The sequence below is a fragment of the Myxocyprinus asiaticus genome, chromosome 13, assembly GCF_019703515.2.
Source record: "Myxocyprinus asiaticus isolate MX2 ecotype Aquarium Trade chromosome 13, UBuf_Myxa_2, whole genome shotgun sequence".
In the NCBI taxonomy this organism is placed as follows: Eukaryota; Metazoa; Chordata; class Actinopteri; order Cypriniformes; family Catostomidae; genus Myxocyprinus; species Myxocyprinus asiaticus.
In genome coordinates, this window is record NC_059356.1 from 35,636,336 (window position 1) to 35,651,633 (window position 15,298).

General features: G+C 38.6%; 1 protein-coding gene across 1 annotated transcript in view; it reads right to left on the reverse strand.

The window, feature by feature from the left end:
* LOC127450494 (sodium-dependent neutral amino acid transporter B(0)AT2-like) overlaps positions 1-14,715 on the reverse strand; it is a 37,746-nt gene extending 23,031 nt beyond the window's left edge. The window contains exon 1 of the mRNA XM_051714665.1: positions 14,488-14,715. The gene's annotated coding sequence lies outside the window, so the exon portion shown is untranslated. The remainder of the gene's footprint in view (positions 1-14,487) is intronic.
* Positions 14,716-15,298: the final 583 nt, after the last annotated feature.

Sequence of the window (15,298 nt, forward strand, 5' to 3'; positions counted from 1 at the left end):
TTACTAAAAGACTTGACATGACTTCCCATGATATTAAGCAATTTTTAGGCTTAAGGAGGGGAAATACTTCCATCACTACAACAACAACAATATGAATAATAATAATAATAATAATAATAATAATAATAATAATAATATGCAATTCACAAGTTGACAAAGCTAACAGTTTTTTTTACTATATTGTGTCAACTGCTGGGCATGACTTTTACAAAGCTATAGAAAAGTGGCAACTTTTGTGTGACAATGTGCACCAAACCATTCCATTCCAATTAGACCACTCACATTTCATGTAATTTTAACAGTGTAGTCTTCATTTTTACACGTTCATAAATTTAGTATTATGCTTTGTGCATAGCCTACATATTACACTTGTCCTTAGGGCTTAGGCTTAGTCTTTTTATTGCACATGCTTTCTGTTCTTGTTGAACGAGTTAGACTCGCAATAGCTTGAATAATGCTGGAATGCACATACGAGAGCCAGCAGAAGTCTGCAGTGAAAACGCAAATTTTGCAAGAACATGTGCGAGAGAACGCAAATGTTTCTCAGGAGAGCGCAAAATTATTTGAGAGAATGCAAACATTTTGTGGGAGCATGTAAAAGCATCAATAATTTTTTCCTCCCTCTCTACTAATTTACTATGTAACATGCATATGAAAAGCAAGGTTGGCAAAACAGGGCAATGTGATGGAAAAATAAATAGTAACAAATGAAATGTCAATATTTTTTAAGAGTGCTGTTTAAGAACATGATCGACAACATCATGATATACAGTACAGAATGACACTGTTTAAGAATTCGAGGTTTATACTCAGCAAGTATTGATGCCAACTATCACCCCTGGAGTCACGAGTTCGAATCCAGGGTGTGCTGAGTGAATCCAGCCAGGTCTCCTAAGCAACCAAATTGGCCTGGTTGCTAGGGAGGTTAGAGTCGCATGGAATAACCTCCACGTGGTCGCAATTAGTGGTTCTCGCTCTCAGTGGGGTGCGTGGTAAGCTGTGCGTGGATCGCAGAGAGTAGCATGAGCCTCCACATGCAGGGTCTATGCAGTTTTATGCACAAAGAACCACGTGATAAGATGCACAGATTGACTGTCTCAGAAACGGAGGCAACTGAGACTTGTCCTCTGCCACCCGGATTGAGGTGGGTAACCACACCACCACGAGGACCTACTAAGTAGTTGGAATTGGGCATTCCAAATTGGGAGAAAAAGCACCCACAGGTCCTCCATCATCTACTGATACCAGAGCCACCTCTGAATGGCCCTCAGCCAGTACACACCCATTTCATAAATAAATAAATAATTAAAAAAGAATTATAGGTTAATTCTGATTCTTTTGAGTGTGTATTAATAATTAAACAAAATGGTTTAAACCATTCTCCTGAGACTTCAGTAAAAGCCATTGAAATACAGCTCATAGCCTGGTCCTGAAATCACTGCAGGAATATAGAATTCATGACAAATGTGAATCAGTAGGAGCTAATAAATCTACTTATTTGGCACTATTTATCTCCTAATATCTTTGAACAGATTGAAAAAGCCTTTGCAAATCAAGAATGCTCTTTAAGTACTGCATCAGCCCTGGTTCTGCCCAACCTTCCAAAATCCATTTCATATTCAAATAGATTTGCATGACAACAGACTTAGTAACATCTTGACTCAAGAACATAAGATAATTGCATTAAATTCCATACAGTAATAGCAAAATCTCTGCAGCTGAGCAGGGACTTGACCCATGTAGTTAGTACGTGCTTGCAGTTCATTGGTTGTTAACAGCAGCAAGTCCATCATTAGCTTTTAGCCTGACCTGTTGCTGTTCACACAATGCACGTTAGTACATCTGACTCAGGGCCAAATCAAAGGTGTGTATTCTTGAATATTATCAAAATTCAAATATCTAATTCTAGAGACCCTCCAGAGACCAGTGATACAATTAATTTAATTTAAACTATTTTAAATGTAATAAAATATACTGTATATGTGTAATGTCACTGCCAACCGGAGAACCTAAAAGGCACTGAATATGTCGCTGAGAAGCACCATTTATAATTAAATCTGACGAGGGAGAATTACAAAATGTGAGAATTACTAAACATTAGGCAGAAATTATACAGATGTGAGGAGCACCATTTAAAAAAATGCTAAGCAGATGCAGCACCAAAACTGGTGAACTGATGCTTTGTTCACAGAACTGACTGTACCAATGTCCCTTTCAAGGCAAGTCAGTCCACTCAGCCGCCATGTTGGGAATGGTCCCGGGCAGATATTTTCTATGGATACAAGCGGCATGAAAGTGTAGCTCCTATCTACTTGAATGGGAAAAAAAAAATATCTCCAAAATTGTTGGTCAAGATTAAGATCAAAGAACATATTTCAAATCAGCAGTAAAATCTGACAACAATGGTAACTGCATGAAAAGAGCTGTATCCAGACCAGTAGACTCCTGTAGAAACCGCTGAATTTCAGATATAATCAGAAACTTATTGGCCAGAAGTGTCAAATTCCACAGGCCAGTCTAAATCCGATTATATACAGTTGCAATCGAAATTATTCAACCCCCCCAAGACAGTAAGGATTTACAAAGGTAAGCTTTTCTGATGACCCAGAATTTTTAAACTTTACATCTATATCAGTTGAGTGACACATTCAAAGTCATAGTGTGAATTTATAACCTAATATTTCTAAATAGCAGGATTTTTTAAAAACACAGCCATAATTAATCAACCCCTATTGCATGTAGCTGTTTCTTAAAAATGTAAGGCTACACAAGTAATTGTTTTAAAACAAAATTAAGTAATCAATCTGCAATGGCACTTAAGTTTTAAAATTTAAGATTAGTGTTATAAGCAAAAATGTATTTCTATGCAAAAAATGCAATTAAAAATAAGCTGTCTCAAAAGCTAATAGAGGAGATTATTTGATTACACAAGAAAGGTCATGGCTAAAAGTACATTTCCAAGGCACTTCAATTTCCAATAGACAAAGTTGGCAGCACCAGTCATAACTTTTTTAAATATGGTACAACAGCAACCTTCTTGGGCTGTGAAAGAAAGCAAAACTTCACCAAGGGAAATGTTGACTTGAATATTCAAGAAGTAATTAGGAAAGACCTGTGGAGTCCTGGAAGAATGTTTTACAGATGTATGACACTAAACTGAAAATGAGTTTTAGACCCATGGGTCAGCAGTACATCTGGAGTAAGATGACAAGTTGATGACAGGAATGACACCATCCCCACAGTCAAGCATGGAGGTGGGTCAGTCCTGTTATGGGGGTGTTTTGCAGCTGCAGGAAATGGCTATCCTGACTATGTGACTGACACCATGGATTCTTTCAGGTATCAGGCCATTTTGGCATGAAAAATGTCAAATCAAATCAAATCACTTTTATTGTCACACAACCATATACACAAGTGCAATAGTGTGCGAAATTCTTGGGTGCAGTTCCAAGCAACAGCAGTCATGACAGTGATGAGACATATACCAATATACAATAAACATCAGATTTACACAACATAATTTAAAATCAAATATACACATAATTACACAACACAATATACAAATAATAACATACAATGTACAGTATACAATACACACAATATAGAATACACATTGTATTGTACTGTATTGACATTCAGGCTGTCGGTTGATAGTCAGTTGCCAGTGTGTTGTTAAGAAAGAATATAATATATGACAGTCCAGTGTGAGATAATAAGATTAATAAAGTGCAGTGCTGATGTATATTGATCGTGAGAGATCAAGAGTTCAAAAGTCTGATTGCTTGGGGGAAGAAGCTGTCATGAAGTCGGCTGGTGCGGGTCCTGATGCTGCGATACCGCCTGCCTGATGGTAGCAGTGAGAACAGCCCATGGCTCGGGTGGCTGGAGTCTCTGATGATCCTCCAAGCTTTTTTCACACACTGCCTGGTATATATGTCCTGGAGGGAGGGAAGCTCACCTCCGATGATGTGTCCGGCAGTTCGCACCACCCTTTGCAGGGCTTTGCGGTTGTGGAGAACACAGCCCTGTGGGGCTCCAATGTTGAGGGTCAGTGATGAGGAGATGTTACTGCCCATTCTGAACACCTGGCATCTGCTTGACAGGAAGTCCAGGATCCAGCTGTACAGCCAGCTGTTTAAGCCCAGAGCCCGGAGTTTCTCATCAAGCTTGGAGGGCACTATGGTGTTGAATGCTGAGCTGTAGTCTACAAACAGCATTCTCACATAAGTGTTCCTTTTTTCCAGGTGGGAGAGAGCAGCGTGTAGTGTAGATGCAATGGCATCATCAGTGGAGCGGTTGTTGCGGTAAGCAAACTGCAATGGGTCCAGTGAGGGAGGCAGCACAGAGCAGATGTAATCTCTGATTAGTCTCTCAAAGCATTTGCTGATAATGGGGGTCAGAGCAACAGGACGGCAGTCATTTAAGCAAGTGATTTTGGATTGCTTTGGTACAGGCACAATGGTGGACGTTTTGAAGCATGTGGGGACCACAGACAAGGAGAGGGAAAGGTTGAAAATGTCCGTAAAAACACCAGCCAGTTGGTTCACACATGCTCTGATGACGTGGCCCGGAATGCCGTCTGGACCCGCGGCTTTGCGGATATTCACCTGTCGGAAGGATCAAGTTACATCCGCTACAGAGATGGAGAGTGAACTAACCTCTTTAGCTTCGGCCGCGTGAGCTCTCTCCGCGAGGGCGGTGTTATTTCCCTTGAAACAAGCATAAAAAGTATTTAGCTCATCTGAGAGAGAAGCAGCGGTGTTCACGGCAGAGTTTTTATTCCCTTTAAAGTCTGTGATGATATTAATTTCCTGCCACATGCTTCTAGAGTTGGTGGTGTTAAACTTTCCTTCAATCTTGTTCCTGTACTGGCGTTTTGCTGCTCTGATAGTTTTGCGGAGGGCATAACTGGGTTGTTTATGCTCCTCCGCGTTCCCGGAATTAAAAGCGGAGGTCCGTGCGTCAAGTGCCACGCGAACATCGCTATTATTCCAAGGTTTCTGGTTGGGGTAGATCTGTAGTGTTTTGGTCAGAACAACATCCTTTACACACTTTCTGATGAAACACGTTGCACTATCAGCGTAAAGCTCAATGTCGTCATCAGAGGCAGACTGGAACATCTCCCAGTCCACGTGATCAAAACAGTCTTGTAGTGTAGAGTCTGATTGGTCTGACCAGCACTGGATCGTTCTGAGGGTGGGTGCTTCCTGTTTCAGCTTCTGCCTGTAAGCACGGAAGAGTGGTCCGATTTGCTAAATGGTGGGCGGGGGAGGGATTTGTAGCCATATGTGATGCCTTCAGTGTGTAAATTGAAGCTCGGTGATCACTGGACTTTCCAGCAAGACAATAACGCCAAGGATACATCCAAGTTGTCAAAAATCTGGTTCAGGGATAGGTCCTGAAAAGGCCCTTTCAGTCCATCATTAAAATCCCATTGCAAACCTTTATTGGGATTTCAAGGAAGCAGTGGCAGCACAGAAACCAAAGAATGTCAATGAGCTGGAAGCTTCTGCTCATGAGAAATGTGTAAAAATTCTAATAGAGAGGTGTCCGAAGCCTGAGAACACTTACCTGAAACATTTATTTGCTGTTATTAAAGATAAGGATGCACCACAAATGATTGACTTTGGGGGTTGAATATTTTTGACATGATATTTGTGGAGAATTTGTTATTTTTTATTTTAAAATTTGGGTAAACTGAACTCTTTGTTCTCAAAATCACTCAAATGTGTATTAAAAACGTACTTTTACTGTTTACTGAGGTTTTAGTTGATGTGTTTTAATTCACATCACCAGAATGTATTGCTAGTCAGGGGGGTTGAATCATTTTGATTGCAACTGTACCATTTCAGATGTATAGACACTGACGATTCCTTCCGTGTTATGGCCATTTGTTGCTATGCTAAGTAGTCCTCTTAAGATGTCTGTCAGGGGACTTTTTTACACCTGAATCACATTGGTCACCCCTTTTGGTCATTTATCTCAAACTGGATTGGCTGCCCTTAAACTTAACCTACCTCTAAATCTTGACTTACACCGACCTTCATTTTGTTGTTTACAATTTATTTAGCACATCCCTAAATCTTGACAGCTATTGGGCCACAGTATGCATTGGCTTTAATTTTATTGGTTAAACTTAAAATTTAGGCCACCCAAAACCCAATCAGCATTTAGCATATGCCTCTTATTAAAGGCCTTTAATCAATGTTGACACAATATAAATGCTGAGAAAACAATTAGGTTTAAATATCTTTATTAAAATGAAAGCATGAAATAAAATGTATCAATAATAAAATATACAAACATATGAAACATGTGTGAATCTTCAATTAAAGTTCAGTAAATGAACTGATATCATAATCTGTGTCACTTGTCATCACACAAATGTGATTATTTCCCTGTATAGTTTGGGTCTCCAAGTCTGTTGTCTGGCCTCCCATAGACAACATAGACTTGGAGGATCTTGCGGCAATACGTTGATCGATCACTTCCATGGAGGTGAAATTCTCTGAGTTAGCATTATATCACAGAATTCATGATTTTATGCTTTAATGGCACTGGGATCAAATATTGCCATTTTAATGGGTTTCAATGGGGACATTTTGAGTCCTGAGTGTAACTATTTTGTGTACACAGTGTATTATTGATGTATTTTTGGAACTGAGGTTGAAATATCAAAATTCCCCAAAAAATACACACCTTTGGCAAAATTTATGCCGTTGGCATTAACACAGCCCAAATGATCGAAAAAACTAAAATGTAAAAGACAAAAATGTCCCGAAGATCGCACAAGAGTTAACATAATAATATCAAAAGAAAATAGCATGTTATGGCTCCAGCTCTGAATTTCTCCCAGTCATGATTACACACAGGCGATGTCCAGGTAAGCTCAAATCAGATTCATCTACCAGAAGAGCAGTGCCGAAACACAACTGACAAAGTGTTCTTCTGCATATTGCCTATAATTTTAAATTTCACCCATAGATGTCGCTAGAGAGCACAAATTACATAGTGCAGCTTTAACTATTGCATGGTCTTTCAGATGCTGTTCAGGTGTCTTAAACACAGTGGTGTGCCACCAGTGAGAACTCCTGAACCTACTGAAGTCTTCCCAAGAATACCACACCATTGGAAGTGACTCTTCAAAGGGTCAGATTATCATCCTGGGCAAGGTGCTAACAGAAGCAGGTGTTTCTCCATGATGGAATGACACATTAACTGAACAAGCCAAAAAGGCACTGATAAACTCAATGGACTAAGTACACGGGTTAAACTCAACTGGATACAGGGTTGGTAAAAAGGAAACACTTACTATTTTTATTTTTATTTATTTTTTATGTTAATAATAATAATAATAATAATAATAATATCACATTTCTAATCGAAATAGCAATATTTTAGATTCGATTTTTTTGTCCAAATCCTTCAGCCCTACTGGATTCTGTCCTTGGCCCAGTGGAGTGGTACATACACTTCCAAATAAAAATCACCTTGAGATCAGTTGGTTAAAAGACGAAAGTCACACAAGACAAACATGGAAGTAAAAATGGTGCCTTGCTAATTTTTTTCTAATAATAAATATTTGATTGCAGCTCAAGTCACACAGCAAACAGGAAAAAAAAATATCTACAGCACACAAAAACAATTTCAACAACAGATCTGACCTGTTCCTGAGTCCACTTGGCTCAAAACTAAGTGACAAAATCTGTATATGACATGAGATTGACATACAGAGGCCCTCCTTGAGTTTGTGAATTGTCCATCAACTCACACAACCAGGGCTGTAAAAGACTTATTTTAGGCCAGTTAATTGCTGTTTACTGTATTTCCAACTGCTAGAACTCAAAAAGGTCCTTGAGCATGAGGAGTCGTAGCAACATTTCTTACAGGGAAAGATTGCAATGAATACAGCAAATAGTGGATTCTTCAATTCCGGCGGGTCCAAAAGGTGGCAATACATTCCGAAAAAAAGTTAAGCTTAAAATGTTTAAATCCCCATATACATAAGTCAGGCATTTAGGTTACTGTTTGAAAAATTAGAATCAGAATTTTTCATAGATTACCATCACTTCTGCATTTGTTACATAAAAAACAAAATACGGCCAGAAAACATCCACGTTGCAAATAAGTGCAACCTGTGGTAATGTGGTAGAAATATTAAAATTAATATGTCTTACAAATAGTACTAAATAGACAAATCATATATCAAATGATAGCTCTCATTCTCAGGAATGTACAGTACAGTTTATTTTGTTGCCATAGTACCACAGTTCAAAAGATTTTCAAAAGAATCAAAGTGAAATATGATTTCTGTAAGATATCAAATACAAACATCACTTTTATGTGCAGATCACTGCTGCTGTAAGCCCCTTGGGCTTGCTTATGTGAATAATGTAATGTTATATCTTAAGGCCAATTCACACTGCCCCAACAAACGCCAACAAACACCAACATCCAACACTTGTTGGGTTTGTCAGATAAGTGTGATCACCCTGTTGGCGTTTGTTGGCATCTGTTTTCACTGATTCAACATGTTTAGTCAGCGTTTGTCTGGTATGATTTTCCAGCAAACTCTGACGTAATCTGATTTCATCACAAACCGTTGCCAATGAGTTAACTCACAGAAAATGAATGCGCGCAACCGCACCTGCATCGATAGAACAGGAGAAACAGTCAATCATGAATAATCACATTTTTGTTGCAAAATTGTTAAAGAATTCTGGTACTTTCTAAAGAAAACATAATTTTATGTTAGTGTTGGGTTCAGCAGTTTGTGTGGATGACATGCATGTGGGAATATGTACAAATAGGCAAGACACGGATGGAGGTTAATTGTGCTGAAGCGCTCCTTTCACTCGCATGAAAAACACAGATCCTGTATTTCTCAAAATATTATTGGCTTTTCTGCAGAACTGCAATAATATTAACATATATCTGCAATAATATGAAATATTAACTTTCCCCACATTTTGTGGACAAACCTCATGCAAAATAAAAAAAAAAAAAAAAAAATTGCCGCAGGATTGCTGTCCTCCGATGGAACTCTAAGAATGAATAAGTTCCCAGCAAACACGAAACGTTTTTAAAATGTAGTTGTGTTTAATAGGTTATAACCTAATGTCTCTACATGCTGAACATGTTTAATCAATTGCACATAATATTTATATATTAAACCGCATGTTTGGTTTCATTTGCAACCTCTTCCTTGGCAGTCATATTCAAAGGCGAACAACGACACGCAAAGATGCAAGTTTGTTGATGTTTGTTGGATCAGTGTGCGCATGACAGTTTTGTTTCTCAACTTTCTAAATACAACTGCCAACTTTAGAATGTTGGAAGTGTTGGTGTCTGCTGGCGTTTGTTGGGGCAGTGTGAACTGGAATTTAGATGTCCAGAATAAAATATGCAGTCCTGCAAGAAAAGCATGCTAAACAAATAATCAGAAATATGTTATCGACTATGGATGACAAAAATGTTATGTCATCGCAAAGGGGAGGATCTCAGTTTCTAATAACATCAAGACTGAGCTTCTAGTCTACTCAGATGTTGAGATATTCAATGAAACAATGGGGGGGGGGTAAGGGTGCATGAACTGAAAATTAGACTAAATGTCTATGGACGAGCAAATCTGTGAGGGCTAAAATGCGTTGCAGCGCCACCAACATTTCAGAACTGCATATTGTGGTGCAAGGTGATAGAGGGAAAAACAAAATTCTAGTATTTTCTGCCATCTAGTGGAATAAAATAACTGTATGGAGAGAGACAGAGTGAACAGAACCAGAATTACATACATTATGAATAACTGGAGTCTTTTTTATTTAGGGGTTTTCTGAAAAACGAGACCAATTTTTGTCAATTAGTCCACAGTATGTGTGAATGGTGAGCTTTTAAATTGAAGAGGCTGTTAAAGCTGTTTTCTTACATAAAAATAACAATAACTAAAACACATTGATTTATTTTATTCTTAATAAAATTTATTCTTAGATTTTATTTCTTATATTACCATTTGGTTTATTTTGAGGTAATTCAGACTAAAGTGGCAATCACACTTGATTTTGTTTTTCATTCATCCACATGCAAACACAGGAGAGCTGGTAGACAAATGTACAGCAAAGTATAAAGCAAAAAGATCTTTGATCAACAGGGAAAATCAAACATATAGAAGAAACTCAATTTTTGCGGACAAAAAGATTGCAGTCTGGATTGAATGACGTAAAAAAAAAATTTTAAAAACCTGCACTGTGAAATAACACCAAAACAGCGCACCTTTCTATTGTGTTGTGTTCGCTGGCTGTACTCAACAACAAACACGATGAATAAATTACTCTTATGAGCCGGTACTGTTAAAAAAGTGATTCATCAGCTCACGAGTTCTCGTTTTGAATCAGTTTGATGAATTCTTTAGTGAATGAACTTACTGAATTACTCGGAGGAGCTGAATGAATGTGTGTTTTTTTGCAAGTTGCTCTCAGTCATGTCGAAATGTTTTGTGTACAAAGTTCTTGAAACTTAAATCATTACCTTTGTTGTTTCTATATGATAACATTTTGTTAAAAATAATTAATAATTTTAATACATAATCCTTAAAGTTATATATATATATATATATATATACATACACACACACACACACACACACACACACACAGAGTATATATAATTTATAAATATAAACTCAGCCCCAAGCAATGTCGCTTGGTCCAATCGGGCCCGCGACCCAAAATGAGTTTGACACCCCTGTCCTGACAGTTGGGATTCCCTGCTGAGTTAATGGCTGAAAAAGCACATCAGGCTTGTCACGGAGGCAAGGTCTTGTGTTCTCTTCAAGTGACCAATGAGCTTCTTCTTTTACTGAAGAACTGACATGACGTCAAGCTGATCTGAACGTTTCCATCTGCAATCACATTCAGCTGCATATCATAACAAACAAAGATTGTAATCCATAGTGATTCTGTCACCAAGCGTTTTTTCTGCGTTTTTCTACACTAAACTACACTAAATGACTAATGAAATCAGAAATTAGAGACACAACAGTTTGTTTTAATTCAGCTTAATTTTTTGCTCACTGAAAGCTGCATATGGACATATGCGTTCTACGGCAAGCCTCGAGGGTATAAATACACAATCATGCACTTTCACAAGGTAAAATTACTCCATGAATTACATCCTAAATCACTCTTTTACAATTGTTAATGTTCAGGCGGTATTCCTGTTGTTATTTCAGCAGGCTCCACATGACAGGGAATCAGGGAGAGTGAGTTGCGGTGAGTTGGTATGTTTGTCACCCTTCCACCATTGTTTAATCTGCAAATGTGTCATACCTCCAACTGAAGAGTGCGAGACCTCAGTAAAACATTCTGCAAGTGTTACACCCTCGGCCAAAATCAAGATGTTTGGAGTCTGTTAGTGTGGCGCCAGCTTAACTTGACACACCGTCCAAATAACGCCGTGTGTATGATGCGACAACTAAAGTGAGATGCTTCAAAAGCGTCCGTCTGACGCATGTGTACATAGATGCTTCCTACTTCGGAAAGACTGACGAGTTCAATTGCAAAATGGATTGCTTTTGACTACTCCAAAGATTCAATTATAGGTTTGTGTTCAATGATATGGAAATAAACAATTTATTGCCTTGTAAAACCACTTTTTGTATTGCCTATTCAATGCTTTACTCATCTGCCACTATAATGTAATATATTACATTTTATTTTGGGGCCTTTCTCTGCACATATTGATTATATGCGATTAATTGCAATTAATTAGATTAAACAGCACATCACGTAATCAGTTTGATCAAAAATTTAATCGACTGACAGCCCTAATTTGTACATTTTTTAAAAACATAGACTATCTCTAGAGATAGAGATAGAGAGAGAGAGATACACATACACGCATAGAGAGAGAGAGAGAGAGAGAGACAGAGAGAGAGAGAGAGAGATACACATACACACTCTGTGTGTGTGTGTGTGTGTGTGTGTGTGTGTGTGTGTGTGTGTGTGTGTATATATATATGCGTTTATGTTATGTTCAGTTCTTTTATGTCATTAAAGTCATGTTGACTGTTCTGCCGGTTCCCGCCTCCTCCTTGCCCATCTTTTACCCCTTACAGTAGCCTTTCCTGCTGGCTGAGAAATTTTGAGGTTCCCCAGTGGGTGACCAGCCCTCTCAACTGACAAGCACTACATTGTGCTTATGTAACATCTTGTAAGGCAATTGACAACATTATCACAAGATCACCATTTTGGTGAGAAATTCAAAAACACCAACTGAAACATCAAATGTGACATTAATAAACTCTAATTAATAAACTGACACTGACAAAGAAAGCTTGCTGACTTCAATAAAATTATCTAGACAAATCTAATACTGTAACTAAGAGTAATGAGTACACTTATAGTCATCATTCAGTGATTTAGTGACCCACAGTAAATGCAGACTTGGGGCAGCCAGGTCTAGTTGTACTGTGTGAGAGAGGCCCCAGCACAGGGTTCTATAAGTGAGAGTGGAAAAATACATAATCTTTTCTAGCAAAAGGGGCAGTGGCATATTAAGACCCCCCCTTAAAATTAATAATAATAAACAGCACCACACAAGTTTTAAAAAAAATAGTGCTCACATAAATTTACATAATTTGAATTTGTTTTGGTTAAGTTGGAGCAGAGCCAATTCCAGACATTAAAGGGATAGTTCACCCAAAAATGAATATTCTATCATTATTTACTCACCCTCATGATATCCCAGGTGCGTATGACTTTCTTCAGCAGAACACATTTGAAGAAAATAGAAAAATATCTTAGCTCAGTAGGTCCTTAAAATGCAAGTAAATAGTGATCTGGCTTTTGAAGCACCAAAAAGAACAGATAGTCAGCATAAACATCAACCATACCACTCCAGAGGTTAAATTACTGTCTTCTAAAATGATACAATCACTTCTGGTGCAAAAAAGATAAATTTTTAAGTACTTTTTAACTACAATCTATTGCTTACGGTATATGCGTGTGACGTAATTGCGTTGGCACGTGAGACACTTAAGAACTGAAGCACGTGCAACACACCCGGATGAGCAGCGCTATTCACAGCGGAGTAGGAGGAATGCTGCACAGAAGCTTTGTTGGTTTTGGTTTAGATCTGTATTTATCTGTTTCTTTCCTCATAATGGTGCGTTTGTGTGCTTATCCTGGATGTCTCAACCGAGAGAAGAGCATGAGATTACGTCCCTAACATGCCAACGCAAATACGTCACACTAGAGACCACGTGAACTTAGCGCTTTCGTGAATGCATATACCGCTGCTGACTGGAAACGATGACTTATAGTTAAATGGTACCTAAATATTTATCTTTTTTGCACCAAAAGCGATAGTATCGCTTAAGAAGACATTAATTTAACTGCTAGTGTCGTATGAATGACGTTTATGCTGACTGTCTGTGATTTTTGGAGCATCAAAAGAGAAATCTCCATCCACTTTCATTTTAAGGACCTACTGAGCTAAGATATTTTTCTATTTTTCTTCAAATGTGTTCTGCTGAAGAAAGAAAGTCATACACACCTGATATATCACGACGGTGAGTAAATAATGAGAGAATTTTCATTTTTGGGTGAACTAACCCTTTAAGTGGCCCTAGGTAAAATTTATGTTGAGCCCCTTCCATCCCCCCACATTTTGAATCGTTGAAAGGAATTTTCTTATAATTTTTATTATTTACTGTGGTATGGCATGCAGCAAAGTGTTAGCTCATTCCAATAATCACTTAATCACATAATCTGCTTCAAACATTACTCTTTCATTTCTTTCAAAGATTCAATGCCATAAACTTTGCAAGGTTTGTCAAATCTAATAAAAAATAAAATACTTTGACTAGTTCTTCCTCAAAGGTGCTCAATGTAGCAGCCTGGTGACTTCTAAATTAACCTTTGTTACCTGATAAATTATGTGCACCTCTGTCTCACAAGAGTTGCATTGCAGCCAGCCAACAAGAATGGATTTTCTACCAGCTCTTGCCATTTTTGCTGCAATATGCATCGTGCTTGCTGCCGTTCTTTGTGGGAATTCAGTGTGTTGTGACGATGACAAGCGCTATGTTCAAAGAATCGTGTGCCAAGGTCTAACCTTTCGGTGGGCTAGTGACATCAGGCTCTGGCACATTCATAACACATGCACGACTGGTCAAAACACGTCATCGTTTTGCGAATAACCCGTTTCCATCACCTTAATGCCTCCTCATAGCGCATAAAATTTAAGCGAATTTATAAAGTTTACTCGCATATCAAGCGTTTCCATTCAGGATTTCTTATGCGCAATTTAAAAATGCGCATAAATATAGTAGAATGGAGACCCACCCAGGGTTAGTGTATACTAATAGCGGTTTCACGTGTTATTCAAACTCCTGAGAGAGATACGGTTACCTTCTGCAGCCTGTGAGAAGAAAACGTCATGCGTTCTTGAAACAAAGTTTCTCGACTTGCGTGTTCATGTTGCCACTCTTACCGTGCTGCTCGTGTCAGGGGGAGTTGCCGTGTTGGTGTAGACGTTTTGGTTAAAACAGCTAAACTTCGACGACTGGCAGCCTCTCTGAGGTCTGTTTGAGTAATAATCCTGTCGTAAAGACTCACTGCAATACTTCTATCGCACTAGTAGGATCCTTAGGAGATCGTCACGTTGGTGGGCTCTTAACGTACAACTTTGGTAAAAGGCAAATGTCATGTCAGACTCTGGCGTCGGGTGCTCTGTCATTGGAGAACAACTCATAAGCTTTTTTAACTATGCAGTAACGTGACCCTCCCCCAAGTCCTGACAGACATTACGGAACATGAGGAGCTCTTGTGAAGGGGTCTTGTTTGGGGGTCTCCACCGTCGCCGCCCCTTAAACAAATTGACTTATAAAGTAAACGTTTGCTAAATTAGTCAGTTGCCTTTTTAAATACATACGAGTGTGTGCATTTGTGCGTGTTTGTCACACCCAATGCGTCTGAACCGAACGTCACCTTTTAAAACGAGTCTCGAGACACCTTGGTTCTGGTCTTTTCGTTGCGCTGCGTCTAGCCTTTTTTTGTTTTTGTTTTTTTTTTACCACCATACACGTTCGGAATGAACGGCCCCTTAAGCATTGCTATGCATGGCTTCTAAGCTCCACCTTGCGCCACGCCTCTTGTTTATATTTGGGAAAAGTTAGCTGTTCATCACGTGCGTTGAAAGTTTGCAGGTTTATAGAAAAGGCAGTTGGTAACTAAAGGTATTGCATGAGCTACAATAGCAAAGGCTCAGTGATGATGACCAATACAATTTGTGTGAGTAGGGT